This window comes from Choloepus didactylus, chromosome 2 (genome assembly GCF_015220235.1).
Source record: "Choloepus didactylus isolate mChoDid1 chromosome 2, mChoDid1.pri, whole genome shotgun sequence".
NCBI lineage: Eukaryota > Metazoa > Chordata > Mammalia > Pilosa > Megalonychidae > Choloepus > Choloepus didactylus.
In genome coordinates, this window is record NC_051308.1 from 162518863 (window position 1) to 162533868 (window position 15006).

Here is a 15006-nt window from a genome sequence, read left to right on the forward strand (position 1 = left end):
AGGATTTATTTTCTCCTTTAATTGCACTATATATTTTTATATTAACAGCTAAAATTCAGATGCTAAAATTTCTCTACCAGTTTACCAATTGCTGATCAGCCACAGGGCATACAGGTAAGTCACCGTAGTCAAAACTGAGTGATGAGAGAACTACAATTCAGAACTAGCTGGAAAAATGAATTGCATGCTTAGGTTTTCTTTTTCATTGGATATACACAAGAAATGAGTAAAATTTTTACTTAAGAGATTGCAAAGAAAACTTTACTCTTTCATAGTCCAGGTAGTGGACTGTACAGGCAATTTTGTGCCATTCTTAAGGCCTCTACTGGCTTCTGGTCACTTTGTTCTGAGGTGCAGAATGTATTTTGAATACAAGATGATTTAATTTAGGTGTTTTAATCCACAGTTTCAACTTTTGGCTTTTCTTTTACAACAAGTTTTATAAAAGCATCTGCAGAAGCCTTGTTTTGATTACCCTTTCTCCTTCAGCCTTAGATCGGTATCAGGCTTTTTTTTTCCCTCTTGTTCACAATCCATTATAGAAAATGCTGTAGATTTTTACAGCATGACCAAAAACTCCACATTATGTTTGCAATTTTCTGTAAGATTTGTATAGTATAAAGTAAAAATGTTTGCTTTAAGAGACATCTATTATAAATAAAATGACAGTGTAAATTTTCAAGAGAGCTGCACAATTGCTGTAAAGGCTAAAACATGAGCCTTCTAGAGTGGGTTCCAGCACTTAGTGATTTTCTGATGGGTCAACAGTATTTACCTCAATGCTCTTGAACTCCCACCCATCTCCTGGTCCTTCCAGTCTCCCTCCCAGGCCCTGAAATTGCAATGAAATTAGCCTGTAATACTTTCAACGCCCTTGCAGATCAGCTTTCATTCTCAGGAAAACATGTGAATGGCATTAAAATATGCTTCTCCCTCTCACAAAATATTTTCACAAAAATACTTTAGAAACTCAAAGCAGTGACTTCAGGTTCTGATTGCATCTTCATTGAGTAGCATCAGCCAGCTTGAAAGGGTCAGCCATCACGGTCAAGGATATATATTGTTTAAGAAGTTTCCAGAACTACTCTTTAAACCTCTGTCTCAGGAGAGATTTGTCAGAGAGAACAGAGACAGGCTTGAATTTCTTTTTCCGAATTTTCCTCTTTGTATTCTTTTAAAACAAGTAACAGAGTCCTTCTAATATGCTCTTTTTGAATGACAGATTTTTTTGTTTCCTAAAAAGGTCTCCACAGTAGCTGTTGTCATAAACTGAGTTTAGAAATCATTGATTAAGAATGACAATAGCATGCCAAAGATATATTAAAGTTCAGAAGAAGGAGGGCCATTTTATTAAAACTGGTCTTGAAGAATATAAAAAAGCTCATTTCAAAGTTCTTCATGATGCCACTTATATTTGTTTAATACAGAAAGTGAAACCAGGGCATCAAATAGTGCTTTAAAATTCACAGTATAAAATTTGTTAGAATAATATATTATATTCAACTTTGACCTTAATAAGGGCTTAGAAGTTGAAGGAGAATTATGTAAATTAAGGCTCATTATTTTTCAGATAACAAAAAAAGTAGCAACTTATGTGAATATTTCTTCATTTATTTACCACATATCAGTATGAATAGAAATATTCCATATTCAATATTTATAGAAATATATTTTAAATTGCTTTTGATTATAATACCCCAAAGGCAAAATTATTTTATTGGAAAATTGATTTGCTAGCAAATAAAATGCAGATAAGACTTTAAAAGGTCTAAACTAGACATGATAGAAAATTAGCTCACAAACTTACCAGATGGGTTACAATAGTTTTGTACATATATTTTTTTAAAAAAACTCTCCATATTTATTGTTCTTAAAAATGACTTTTTGTAGCAATAGAGGAAATGTTAGGCTGCCACTTTTACAGATAGCAAGTGTCCAATCCATATAGAAATTACATAAATTGTCATGACTATCAAAACCAATTGCCAAATTTTTTTTTTACAAGATACTTCCCCCTCTTATAAATGGTTTAATTTTCCCTTATCTCTTTGAGTCCTTTATCTTCTCCAATGTCCTACCCTGCAATATGTATGAAATTTTATCAAAAGCTTTCTGATATTACCATAAATTACTGTGTAAGCAGAGCTATTGCTTATCTGTCAAGGGGGCTTTTTTCCCTTTCTTTAGCAATTTTTTCTGTGTCTATGTGTGTGGAAGGTTTTCCCTACTATTTCTTACTGAAGAATGAACCTTTAAGGCTTTAACCTTTAGTGAGGGGATATTGTAGAAATCTGGGCATAGAATAACATTGTGACACCACAAAGGGGGAAGAAAAGCATTTTCTTTCATCTGTTCTGTTTCTTTAGCAAGTATATAGAGAGAATAATTTCTATATGGTAAGATATATTCCTATGTGAAATTCAGAAACATATTATATTTAATGATTTTTTCTACAAATTTTAGTTCATTTTGTTGCATATTTGTATGCAATGAATGTTTATTATTTTTCCAGTTATTTATTTAAAAATCTTACAATTATGTTTCATTAATGCTACGTGGTAAATGTTAATCTTTTGCTAGGAATTATTTTACAGGGGTCTATTTTACCTGGTTAGCCATAATTTTTGACAACCGTGCAATTATCTGTTCCATTGTGAGCTTTCTTAGGAAATATTCAAGGTTAATTGGATGGGTATTCTACTTAGGAAAGAAGTTATGATGATATTCTATCATGGACTGTATAAACTGGGAAGCAGATGAATATTTGGGTTGTTTTATTCCTGTCACAGGCAGAGATGGAGTGAAGTTTCTATTTTGGGCAGTTCAGGGAAAAGGTCACTCTGAGGATTCAGACTTTGAGAAGAATTGCCATGATAACAGAATATCTGGAAACTACTTTAAAGAAGAAAACCATAACGCTCTCTGTGATGTGCCTGGGGGGCTCATCAGTTCACCAGAATGTTCTGTTTCATGCTTCACAATTTGTCCGGCATATCTCCAATTTTACCTAAATATCACCTCAGGTATATTTGTAAATCCTTTACAAAAATTAGACAACCAATCATTCCCTCCACAGCATGAACAGAGTAGCCTCACAAATGGATTAAATAGCAAAATAGAAAGGACATGCCTCTTACTCTATCCATATTGAGATCTGTACCGCAATGCAGAAAATGGTCCTATTTATCACCAAAAGACTGCGTAGGCCAACAGTGAATAAGTTGTTTTCAAAGGCAACAATAAAAATAATAAACAATGATGACAAACAAACCTCTCAAACTACCAGACTTAGCTCTTGAATGGTAATTCTCTTCTCAGCACATCTACACGTACAGATGCCTTTACTCTCTGAGCACAAGATACAGGCAACTCCACACACAAGGGAGAGCAAATACTCCTAAACCTGCACATCTCATTAATGGCACCTTTTTGTTGTTGTATTTCCTTTATGCAGTTAATGCTTTTGAAGTGTGTTATACTGGTGTAATAATTGAGAACGTTGCTTCTGGAGATGATCCATTCTGAGTTCCGCACTTGCTGCCCCCAAAACCCGCTGTGTGAACTTGGGTGATTCACCTAACTTTCTACGGTTCAGTTTTCCCATCTTCAAAATGGAGATAATGATTGAAACTACATCAGGGTTCTTTCATGGGTATTTAAATATATATATTATGTATATATATGAAAGCTGATATTTAAACTAATACTTTATATTATATAGTATTTCATAATAGCTAAATTAATATTTATTAGCTTTTGTGTATCAGGCACAAAAATCAGAATAAATCAGACAAAAATGCCTTCTGTGTAGCTTATATTTTAATCAGGTAGAAGCTGGAACAAACTGATTGGTAGGTAAATGTATATAATATTATGGAAACAAATGGAAAGAAAAGAATGCTGGGGTGAGGGCTACAATGGTAAATTTGGGTGGCCAGAGAAGGCTTCACTGAGAAGCTGACATTTCAGCAAAGACCCAAAGAGGGAAAGAAAGGAGCCATGCAAATATCTGGAGGAAGTATTCCAGGTTGAGAGAATTTCAGGTGCAAAGGCCCAGGGGAAGGAGCACGCCGGGCATGTTCAAGGAACAGCAGGAAACCAGTGTGAGGAAGAGGGAGATGATATCAGAGGCTGTGGGGGCCACATGATCTATGACCTTGTGGGACGCAGTAAGGACTTTGTAGTTTACTTTAAGAGAGATGAAAAGCCATCCGAAGGTTTTGAGCAGGAAAGTGGAATGTTATGACTCATTCTTTAAAGCATCATTGGGACAGCTGCGAAAGGGTTGTAGGGGGTCAAGGGCAGAAGCAGGTAGACTTGCTATAGCTGTAGTTATGGCTCTTTAAAAAAAAAATCCAACCTCTTCAATTTTAAGAAGTTGAAAAAGTTATTGTGATTAGATTTGCTGATATTGCCTGGATATGTCTTTTAAATAATTTTTCCCCTACTGGAATCTGTTTAGCTCATTTAAAACATGATTCAGTTCCAATTTGCAATCCTTCTAGCTAGCAAGTCAAAGTGTCATATGAAATAAAGGCAGAGGATTTTTAAAGTTTCAGGCTCTTAAAATTTATTTTCTTCCCTGGGGGCAGCAAAAAATGGGGGTGGAGTGTGGTTACAATAGATGTCATTTAGAATTATGAGTAAGAGACACTTTGGTGGAGGTTCAGATCTCTGAAAGTGGGAATGGGGTGGGGTGACTGTGAGGCGATAACTCTCCTTTTCTAATAATAGACTAAATCTGGAATGCTGATGTCAAGCTAGATGAGGGGGAGGAACTGAAATCCACTCTGTCACCTCCTGCTTTCACCCTAGATTAGAAATGGTTACTGGGTCTTAGGAGCCTATAGAAGCATCAGGAGTACTAGAAATAAGTAAGAAGAATTCCAGAGAAACTCTCCAATGATGGGCTACTTGATTGTGGCATTAGGCAATGATCTAAATTGGTCCCAACTATGACCTAAGCTTGGATTGTAAATAGACGTGAATTCATTTAAGGACAAGCTCTTTATTCTAGGAACTCTGTTAGGAGCTGTGGATGCAGAGATGAAGAAAACAAAGTCCCTGCCTCACACTGCAGCAGGGGAGACAGTCAATAAGCATTTAAGCAATAAAATGTCTAACATCATGTTACATAGTGATAAGCAAAAAGATGAAAAACACGAAGTAGACTAAGGAAAGGAAAATTGATGAAGAGTGCATTTTGGAGAGGCTCTTGAGTGAAGAGATCTCAAAGGAAGTGACATATGAATGAGACTAAATGCAGCAAACCTGCAAGTCATGTACATATTTCCAGGGAAGTATTCCACACAGAGAGAATACCAAGTATAAATGCCCAGAGATGAGAGCATTCCTGCTTTGTTCGAGGGTTAGCAAGGGAGCAATATGACTGTTCAAAGGGAGTAGGAGAGGAAGAGTGGGGGATAAGGATGAGGAATGCTAAAGAAACAGATTGTGAAGGACCTTGGTTTTCTGTGTTATGGGAAGTCATGGGTGGTTGAGACCCTCAAAATGTTACAATCTGATTTTCATTTTTGAAAACTTACTCTATAGCAGAGAGATTAGGGAAGCGCAAGTGGAACTTGAGGATCCAATCAGGCAGCTATTGTAGGAACTCAAGAGAAACCGTGACTTAGACTAACCTGGTAGTGAATAAATATGAGATACGTTTTGTAGACAGAAGTGACAGCATTTGCTCATGGACTGGATGTGCGGAAAAAAGAGAAGAGAGTTTTGATTCACTGTGTTGATGGTGATTCCATTTTACTAAATGAGGAATGATGGGAGAGAAATAAAGTTGTGGTGCAAGGGGAATTTTTCAAAGTTCAGAAGAAATTTTATCTACTGTGTTTGCCATAAAGCCCACCATGGTTCCAGGATATTTAAAAAACAATTACTGTTGTTTAAAAAAATAGCATAAATTGAGACGAAATGAGAAGGGTCGTTTAACTTTGCTCCCTTTGAAAGGAACATAAATATTTTCTATAGCACTGATCCTCACAGAATGTTCTGGGGCCCAAAGGTGGGCTTTAAGAGACCTCCAGAAGAGCCTCAAATTGATTTAATTTGCAGGTATTCCCTTTTATCCTTAAGAAAGTAGCAGGCTATATTCTAATACTTATCTTATGATTATTTATAACTAAGAGGTTTTTATTTTATTTTACTAGTAACCTATGATATTACCATTTAGTATTTATTAACCAAAAATATCAAGTGAGCAGTTTATTGAAGACTAATTCAGTTTTATAATCAGAAGTGTTGACAATGCTTGACAATATTCCCTCTGTTTAGTGGAAGAACAAATTGTTACTAGTGAACCAGAAATGGTGTCTTGAGTCGGCCAGGATTTTTAATTGCTATTATCCTTGCTTTTTAATTATAAATTAATTTTTCATCTAGCTTAATCATTACCATTCCAGTTTCTTATCAGATGTTTTGTTAAGCTTGCAGTGTGTAGTCATGTGTATTTGATCTAAGAGTATTTTTAGATTGCAATATCCCCAAAGCATTCAATCCCAATGCACTGTGATTTGAATATGAATAATCTATACCCCCTATTGCTAAAACAGATGTCTACATAATTTCCGTCCTTCATTGCTCACTTGCTTAGATGATGACATTTTATTGTTATCACTGAATCACTGAATTCATTTTCCCCTGGAAGAAGTGATCAGGTAGGATAGATGGGCTGTGTATGGAGTCTTTTGTTGTGATCGAATAGTTTTCATTGAAAGGCTGTCAGTATACACGTAACTCTTTAATTCTTTTAATCATTCCTCTTAGTCTGAAGCACTTTGGTGATGAGTTTATATTTCTTCTTCTGAAATTTACAAGCTGTAAAAGGACAGGTGAATAGAAAAGTATGCAAAATTTGGTGGAATCTTCCATATGCTTCATTTAAAACATGGGCTTTTGAGTCAGAGATGGCTGCAATTATGTCCTGACAGCACTAATTACTAGCTGTTTGATCAATGACAAGTCACCTCTCAGGGTTTTCATCTGTAAATTGGGATCATAATATTTTCTATTTTATTGGGCTATTGGGAAGACTCAATGAGATGATATTAATAATGATAGAATATATTGAACTTTATTACAGGTAAGACACTATTCAAAGTGTTTTGCAAACAGCTCATTTATTTCTCTCAATAAGATAATGATGATGAAAGCACTAGCTGTTATTATCAGTGCAATGACTGGCACAATAAAAGATTTAAAAAATCATTTTGGTCAAAAGCTATTAGAGGAATTTTAGTGAGACTGACAGATTGGAACTTGTTAAAAAAAGCATTGCATTTGAATGCAAAGAATGAGTGAAGAATTGATCTGGTATGGGAAAACATATTGAAGAGTATCTTTCCATTATATGGGATAAGACTAATTACAGAGACGTCTTTCATATGAGCGAACGTATTGATGGCTAGCTAAAGATGAAATTTTGCATGAATAATATATTTAAGTGGAGTTAAATCAATTCCTTCTAAAGATTTAAATAATTAAGGCTAAATGAGTCCGCTAGTATATCTTAGACATTGACTCAAATGCTTATTTTCCCCTTATTTTAGCAAAAGAAACTAAAATTCATTTTGACAGATCTGGCAATTAGCTGAGAATTGCCAACTTATTTTGTTAAAAACTACCCAATAGCAGAGAATTGTGATAATCAGAAATCCTGTCTGAAAAAAAGCCATATACCAAGCATTAAGGGGACTCAGATAAGCTGGGAGCCAAATTTTGCCTCAAGAGTAGGACTATGTAAAACTGTCAGTGAAGAAAGACAGGGCCAGGGTGAAAAAACCCCAGGCAAGATACAGATGGCCTGGTAAAGTGCATAGAAGAAGGGAAAGAAAACCAAGCCATGGGAACAGAGATCGTTTTCCCCTAAATCCTAGTGTATAAAGAATATTATTAACATTTACACAATACATTTACAATTTATTAGGTACTTACAACAGTACAATGAATTTTAAAGTGCAACCAGGAGGGAAGAAAGCAGGGAAGAGATCCAAGTAAGCAAAGAGGAGCATTCCAGGTTGCCTTGACTCTTGTTATCCCCAGGCCCAGTTTTTCCTCCAACTCCCATGGTCCTGCTAACTTTTCTTGGAAAGGAAATTGGACCATGATTTTCTCCTAAACTTGTTTCTTCTTTTGCTGTGCCCTGGGTTGTCAAATACCACCCCCTCTTCTTCCACCAGCTTAACTGCAAAGGTCTGTATAGATAGTAGGGAGATAGTGATAAGAAATACCAGTGGTGATATTGAAGCAGTGTTTTTACCAAATAGAAATCCTGAAAATTTGGGCAAGGTTTTAAATGTCATGCAGTATTAACTCAATTTTGTGCAAGTGAATGGGACTGTGTCAATTTTTGTATAGGGTTCAATACAACAAGTAGTGCTGTTCCTACTTAGGTGCTCACACATTTATCACTATTTTATGGTGAAAATTGGGTGAGTATCTTAAAAATTTAGTAACATTTTAATATGTCTAGAAGAAGCTCAAAGTAATTATTATAGAATTTCTATTAAAAAGAGGTTTGAGGAATTTTGAGAAGCAGTTATATCGAGAACCAAAGCTAGAAGATGTGAGGCTAGGGGTAAAAGGTATTTCAAAAATCATATCTGGAAGTTTTAGATGAAGCTCAGCCCAAGAACAAAGAGATTTGGCTCCAGTGCTAGGTTTTAAGATGCATAGCCACTTGTGCCCCAAAAAAGCCGTTTTCTTTCTTTTGGCCTTTTACTTCAGATTAGAAAGACATGCAAGAGACTTAGGAATTTTGCTCCCACAGCTGTAATAAATGTAGCCACACTTAAGTAAAATAAGTGAGAGCAATACCTAAATTGGCTGGTTTCGTGCTTCCTCTGGATGCTAAGTCTTATCTGGCTTGGGATTAGAAAATGGCCAGCATCCTAAACCTGCCAGTCAAATGATGTTGGAAGAGGCATTTTCGGGGCCCTGGCAGTACTTTTCTGAAATGCTGCCTAGGGATGTGACAGTTCTAAGATACTGGCAGGATACTTACAAAGCAGTTGAGTTTATTTAGTTCCCCTTTCCTTGCTTTAACTGTTGCTCAATTCCTATAACTTTTTCACAGAAACCGTTTTCATTACTCTTCATAATAATGTCTTTAAGTATTGCTTGTTCCCCATGTTTTTCTCCTGAAGAGATAAACTAACAAATTTATGACATAGTCTAAAAGATCTTACATTAACTAGGGGCAGCTACCCGAAAAGTACACTTTTAATGAATGGCACATTAATTTATTTCCCGGAACTCATGAGATGATGAAGTTCTGAAAATGTGAAGGGTCTATGACAGGAAATTCCCTAATTGAAAGGGAGGGAATCCCAATACTCTACACAGAGAGGAAAGTATAGTAAAAAGAGGCTTGTGACATAAGCTGAAGAAACTGCATCTAAACCAAAGCATGGATAAGACAGATCCTGGAGCTGTAATGTCTACCCTTGAATCCCTGCATTTGTGTCCCTGCTGCCATCTACTAGCTGTGTAACCTTAGGCAAGATTTTTAATCATTCTGTGCCTCAGTTTCCTTGTCAGTAAAATGGAGACAATAATGGGATCAATCTCATAAGGTAGATTATCTGAGTTAACACATGGAAAACACTTAAAACAGTGCCTGGAATATGGCTCCCGGGATGAATCTGGACCCAGCATCATGAGATTGAGAACATCTTCTTGACCAAGAGGGGGATGCAAAATGAAACAAAATAAAGCTTCAGTGGCTAAGAGATTTCAAATGGAGTTGAGAGGTCACTCTGGTAGACATTCTTATGCACTATGTAGATAACACTCTTTAGGTTTTAATATATTGGAATGGCTAGAAGTAAATACCTGAAACTACCAAACTCTAATCCAGTAGCATTGACTCTTGAAGACGATTGTGTAACAATGTAGCTTACAAGGGGTGACAGTGTGATTGTGAAAACTCTGTGGATCACACTCCCTTTATCCAGTGTATGTATGGATGAGCAGAAAAATGGGACAAAACCTAACTGTAAAATAGGGTGGGATGGGGGGATGATTTGGGTGTTCTCTTTTTATTTTTATGTTTTATTCTTATTCTGATTCTTTCTGGGGTAAGGAAAATGTTCAAATATAGATTGGGGTGATGAATGCACAACTATAAGATGGTACTGTGAACAACTGATTGTACAACATGGATGATTATATGGTATGTGAATGTATCTCAGTAAAACTGAATTAAAAAAACAACAAAAAAACACACAAAAAAAAACAAAAAAATTAAGAGTACTTTAAAAACACATATGCAGACAATTTCCCACTCTCCAAAGACACAGGTGTATGCAATTGCCCACTCCCAATTCTGTTTGTAATACTTTGTATTTTGTAAAAATCATAAACCTTAACAAGAGTGGGAAGTAAAAAAAAACAAAAACAGTGCCTGGAACATGGCAAGTACTATGTAAGTGTTAGCTGTTATTATAATTGACTATTTCTTTAAGGCTTTGTCTTAAGTTCCACCAGATCAGTTTCTCATCCAAAAACAACTAAATAGCCTCTCTTCTAAGGTCAGACTTATGTAAAATTTGAGTATAATCAGGCCTAAATTGTAAGCTTAGTGTGCTGGCAGTATAAAAAAAGAAATTTATTAAGCCCCAATAAGTGCTTATCATTATTATTTTCATTATTTTTATTTTGTTACAAATGCAATGCATGCTACTTGGTGTTATTTTTTTCTTTAAGGAATATAAAAAGAGTGACTATTTTAATTCTTTCTAACTGTTTAAAGAATTCACGTTTGCCTACTCTGGAAAGCAAGCAATTGTGTTTACTAAAACATATGGATGTTTACTATAAATGTTTCATTCCTAGGATCTGTTTCCACATGTGCATATCAGGCATAATTTTAATATTTTAACCCTGGTAAAGCAATGCATGCTATATAAATTTGTATAATGCACTTCACAAGATAATTTTCATCCTCATGTTAATTATTTGCGTAAAATGCAAATATTTAATTGAATGTAAAAATTGATCCTATACATATTTATTTGCTCTGTCTATTCTCAGGGTAAATTCAACATGATTACTGTCGGCGTAATTTCAATTGACTTGTATGAAGAAGATTTCACAGTCACCTGAAGTATCAGCCTGCAGACGTCATTATGAAAAGCCCCCGAAAGGAGCTTGCAGAATCCTCGGAGGATTTCTTAAATCTTATGAAAAAGGGAAAGAAATAGAGTAAAAGAAGATTTCTCCTCAAAAAAGAAATCTGAAAAATGTAGAGTTAGAAACCCAGAAGTGCTTAATTTATTGACATTTCGAACTCTTACCACCCAGATTTCTCTTTCATTGTTCTTTAGGCATTATTGTGTCTCATTTCAAAAGTAATTAAAAATTGCTGCATGTTCTTAAGCCATTAAAACAGATGAAAATTGATATGTAAGATTTCTGTGCTTTAAACATAGTTGCCAAATTGTCCTATAATAACATGGAATGAAATCAATGCATCAAGAGAAGTTAGAATGCAATATATTGTGTTTTACACATTAGAAAATATAAGGGAGTTTACTTGATTTTATTTCTCAAAAATGAATCCTGAAACCTTCACTGATTATATGTCTCCCCTTTTCTTTTCAGTATGTTGTTTAGAAGATAGAGTGAAGGACCCAAGAACTGATGAAAAATAAGTGGACTGAGATGGACTTTGTGAATCCCAGATCTTTCTTTTAGTATGTTCATAAACACTAATATGTGAATGTCACAGTCCAGCAATTTTCTCTCCCACTCTAGGGTACTATTGGGCAAAATATTTTACATAAAGTGCATTGTTATTTTCTTGCCTTGATTTGCTGTTTTGTTACTTTCAAGTTATATTGTGGTTTTGACATTCCAGCAACTTGGAGTTTGTATCACTAAATTTGACTCTATAAGAAGCCTTTGAACTGTACTTTATAATATTTATGTTTTTAAAATATAAAATCAATTTACCATTAAGGATAAAGAAAAACTCAGAATTTCACAATTTCAATTCATTTGCGATGTGTATAATTACATATACAGTACACTTATCACTCGTAAAATAGAATATGTACAATTCTTGTGCTACATTTAACATTTCAAAAATTTTAGCATTTGAATTTTATACATCTTAATATAGTATGTAGCCTTTATGTCCATGAAATTTAGGGTTTTTGTATTTTAAAATTTTGGACAAAGATGAGAGAAAAAATGATTTAACTAGGAGGCATTCATATGTGGGCCCCCTTTTTTTTTTCATGGTAGTCTACGAAAACTCTCTTTTTTTTATGAGAAGGATAAGAAATGATTGTATAATATTATTTAGAAACTTTCTTAAAATTATCTTCTTTATCAGAAATTTTCACCACAAAGATACCTTTTTTAATCTTTATCCAGCTATTCTAATTTGGAATTCCTTCAATGGGTTTTAATTTTTCCTGCATCCAATATCAAATTATACACATACCCTCACACATACATTCACATAATCACATCTACACAAACAGTGAAATTTGAGAAACATGGCAAAATTAATGTGTTTCTGTACATTTTGAAAATGCCCAAAAGATTAAAAAACAAAACAAAACAAAACAAAACACTAACACAGCTGTAGCAAACCACTTCATTTTTCCTGTGGATTCTACTGTCCATCAATAGACAGCAAAAGCTTCAGCTTTCAATCATTCCATGAAGTCTTCTCAGATAAATTCAAAATATTTAATTTCTCTCTTGTGAATAGTGATAGTACTTTCTGTGTCTTTTTGTACTCAGAAGGTGAGTTCTATGTGTGTTCCTACCTTACCAGCTGTGCAACTTCATGCAAGCCACTTTATCTCTCTGAACCTCTGTCCTTTGTTTTAAAATTCAGATGAAAATATCAGACTCTGTCTATCTCACACAGTTGCTGGGAGGATCAACTTGAAGATATTGAATGTGACATTGTACAGTTTTATCACTACATAAACTATAAACATGAATATATATTTTATATAAACATTTAGTTTGGTGTATAGGTCTGAATATTCCTTCACTTTTAGAGAGTAATTTGTGGTTCTTCAGCTTTTATAGACATTTGCTTCTATTTTATTTATTTATTCAGCAAATCTGTTGAACATTCACATTCTGAGTGATTAGTATATGTTGAGTGTGCATAGGATAACAGGTGGGGTGTCTGAAAAAAGGTATCTGAGTCTTCTTTCTGTACCTGCACTTAGTATTGAATTGCCTGGGCTTTATAAGGGGCTGCAGCGTTAGGCTGTGGAAGCAGTGCTGGCACAAGGCATCTAGAAACCTGAGGGTTGAAATCCAGCCTCTACTCTGCTCCTAGACCATTTACCTTGGCAAGGTAGTGGCTGTAACTGCTCAGAGCTCGGTGCTCTTCTCAGCAGTCTTCAAAAGTCAAAGAATTGGATAACCCTGAGTCTACTCCTTTGAGCTCATCACTCTTCTCTTCAAGTTGAAAGGAGAAGCCAGCTTCTTCCAAATTTATTTCAGATAGTTTTTCTTCCAGTATTAACCATTTCCCAGATTACTACACAGCAAATTTGCCAGGTCATATTTTTTAACACTCAAACAAATTGCCCCATGTAGTAGAACTACTCTAGAGATGAAGCTATCAAGACAGAGGTTAGTGCCTATAGAAGATGATATGACATATTGTTTATCCTTTTGTAGACATTGCCCATGAGCTCCCTGGGTCAAAAGATCATGCATATTTCATAGATTTTCCTATCCTCATTTTTTCAGTTTCACTATGTAATATCTGGGTTAAAATTCTGTACTATGTCTACATATTTCAACAGAATTACTGTTCTGAAAGTACTCTGTTGATAACGTTTGGAAAGTTTTAAATATTGGATTGTACGCAAAGTTAAAATTTTAAATATGCGTGCCCAATTATCTACAAAGGGATCTTTAAGCTTTCACTGTATCCTGCTCTTGAACATCTTCATTTTATATTCATGCAAAATCATTACATAACCTAAGAATATAGTATTATTAAAGCATATAAATTTTAAAACTTGTGGCGTGTTCCTGGAAATAATTATCTTGATTGAGGCACTACGAATTTGAAGCAGAATGTTTTTGTGAGTTGCTGCAGGAGAAAAACTCTTAGGCTTCATAGATCTAATTTGAGTGACTGGAGAAAAAGAAAAGGTCTATAAAGCTATGAATACCTATTCTAGTAAAGGATGCAAAAATTTCAATAAAGAAATAATTGGCAATCTTGAATTCAGTGACAGAAAATTATAAATCTGTCTCTTTTATGAAGTCTCTTGTGTGAAATATGGATGAGTCAAAGTTATAAAAAAGCATGTTTACCAGCAGGCCCCTAAATCAACAGCTTTGAACCTGATAGCACAGAAAGAAGCAGGAAGTCCCTGTTCCTGACATTTGCAACAATGACACTTATTTAACTTTTTACTTTTCCACTGTATTCATTCCTTCTCTTGCCCTGCCCCTCCCTACCTTTGTCCTTGTTTAAAATAAACCATTATAGCATTAAATCTGTCTACCACAGTTAATTACTTCAGTTATGCGCTAAAGCATTTAGTTCCAGCACCTTCCCTCCATGGGTTTTGAAGACACAGTTTAATATTAGCTTGTATGGTGATTGCTGTACATCTTTAAACCATAAAGACCATGTCAAGTGCTCCAAGGAATAATGAAATATTAATTTCAAGACAAAAAATTAAGTGGCTTAAAGAAGAAGCTGTTGTCTATCCCATGAGTGGCTTTTAAGACATTGATATCTATGTTTTGAACATATCTATTCTTAGCCATTCAAACCACACACAATGAGCCCTAAGTAACTGTCTGCCTTCAAACAAGTAGCACACAGATGGAAACCACCAATCCCTTCTTCCTTTTAGAGTATTGCTATGAAAAAAGGCCCCTTTCTTTTTGCAAAGACTTCTATCTTTTGACATTATGCCAAGATTAAAGACTTGTTGCTGTCTCATAAACATGGGAGGCAAAAAGTACATTTAATGCTTAAAGAAATAG